Source organism: Pteropus alecto, unplaced genomic scaffold (assembly GCF_000325575.1).
Source record: "Pteropus alecto unplaced genomic scaffold, ASM32557v1 scaffold5, whole genome shotgun sequence".
Classification (NCBI taxonomy): Eukaryota; Metazoa; Chordata; class Mammalia; order Chiroptera; family Pteropodidae; genus Pteropus; species Pteropus alecto.
The window spans coordinates 8,199,062-8,200,881 of NW_006441953.1; the positions used below are offsets into that span (position 1 = coordinate 8,199,062).

At 35.4% G+C, this 1,820-nt stretch overlaps 1 pseudogene; it reads right to left on the reverse strand.

Moving 5' to 3' along the window:
* Nucleotides 1–220: 220 nt before the first annotated feature.
* LOC112485742 lies at nucleotides 221–339 on the reverse strand (annotated as a pseudogene).
* Nucleotides 340–1,820: the final 1,481 nt, after the last annotated feature.

Genomic DNA, 1,820 nt, shown 5'->3' on the forward strand with positions numbered 1-1,820 from the left:
AAAATACAAATGACTAGTAAACGTAAAAATGTAGTAAATGTAGAAACTATACTCAAATTTACTAGTAAGTTAAGATAGTTAACATGACCTTACAATACTTTGGAAGGATTTTCTTTTTTCTTTATTTTATTTTATGTTTTAGGCAAGGCAACCCTTGGTTGACCTCACAGATTGCAAGGTCCTTGTCAGCTTACAATCCCTTATTTTTTTTTATTTTTTACGTTTACAGCATCTGGTCTTCCTAGGTGGTCTCCCATCCAAGTACTAAACAGGCCCAACTCTGCTTAGCTTCCGAGATCAGATGAGATCGGGCTTGTTCAGGGTGGCATGGCCGTAGACCTTGGAAGGATTTTAAATCTAAGGGGAAGTGGTTAGAATACTTTTAAAATGAGTGCAACTTTGTTTAACTCTAAGTAGTTTTAATTCTCTAGGTATATCTTAAGCATAAATATTCTGAGTTGAAGCGATTTTTCAACACCCAAAGTAGCAGCACTGCACAAAAAAGTAAATATTTGCACCTCAAAACAGAATTCCAACTTCTGAAAACTGGTGATGTGATCTCTAATTAAATTCTCTGGTAAGAACCTGGAACGCAGATATTTGTAGTTCACGCAAAGTCATTACTCTAGAGTCATCATTTCAAAAAGCCTCATAAACATTGTACACTTACTCATCATAAAAACTGAGCAGAATAACAAAAACATAAACACCAAGAATTTGGTGACTGAGGTAATCTGCACGACGCATTATGCGTTACTGTTTGCTGATCTGTATGTGCTGTCTATTGCTGATCTGACTAGCTGTGGAGGCCAATACAGAGAATTTGGTGGTGGTGGTGGTAGGAGAGTGAATGAAAAGCTATCTTAGGTGGAAGAATGCTCTGGACCACTAGATGATCACTAGGATCCTGCTTCACTTGAACATTTTCCAATCCTTTGGTAAGGTTATCTGTCTCTCTTCTAAGAACTCTCTTCCACATGGAGTCATAGTGGGAGGTTGTCCACACCTGTATCCAAGTGGAAAATAAGTTACACTGACATATGAGGCTTATTATTATTATTATTTTTTAAAAATTTTTTCCAAGTCTTTATTTTTGACATGATCTGAATGTCCAAGGGTAAAGGTTGGATGTTTCAGGATTTCATTATATTCTCATCTTCTTTTCAATTACCATTCTGCAGAAACTTCCTAGAAAAGTGAAACTAAATACAGTAAAGGGAGCACAATACAGAAAGGTTTAAGATTTTTATGCTTGGGGAAACAATGCTCACTTTCCCACTTAAAACATATTTCTTAAAAAGAGATGATTACTTTAATGTGCCACCAATGAATTCCACTTTCCATCCATTTAGTTGAGTGTAGTTATTTTTGATATAATACCTATATGATACTGAAAAGTCACAACTTGTCCTAAGCTGCATTTAGACTTTAAATCTCTCTTTTAAAGCTCTGTTTATTTTCATTAAGCCTCTTCTTTTTAACTAGGTGATGTATTAGTGTTAAGAAATGTACAACTTTGGCTGCCTTGGCTATTTTCCCCTCATGCAGATTTTATGCTGGTAAGTGTGCACTAAAGGGCATTCGTATAATTACTTGTTTAATCTGGAAGCTCTGTACACTTTGTATGCTCCTCAGCACAGTTTCCAGCTCAGGTATTAATGATGTTTTTGATGAGTTGATGAGGTTGATATTGATGGTGATGAAAAGAAAATGAGAATAAAATTAGCACAGCGAGACTTAGAAACAGCAGAAGTTATGTTTTCATTTTTACATAAAGTGCTTTGCAGGGAAAGATAAGCTTGATACTTTTAGAATGTCTA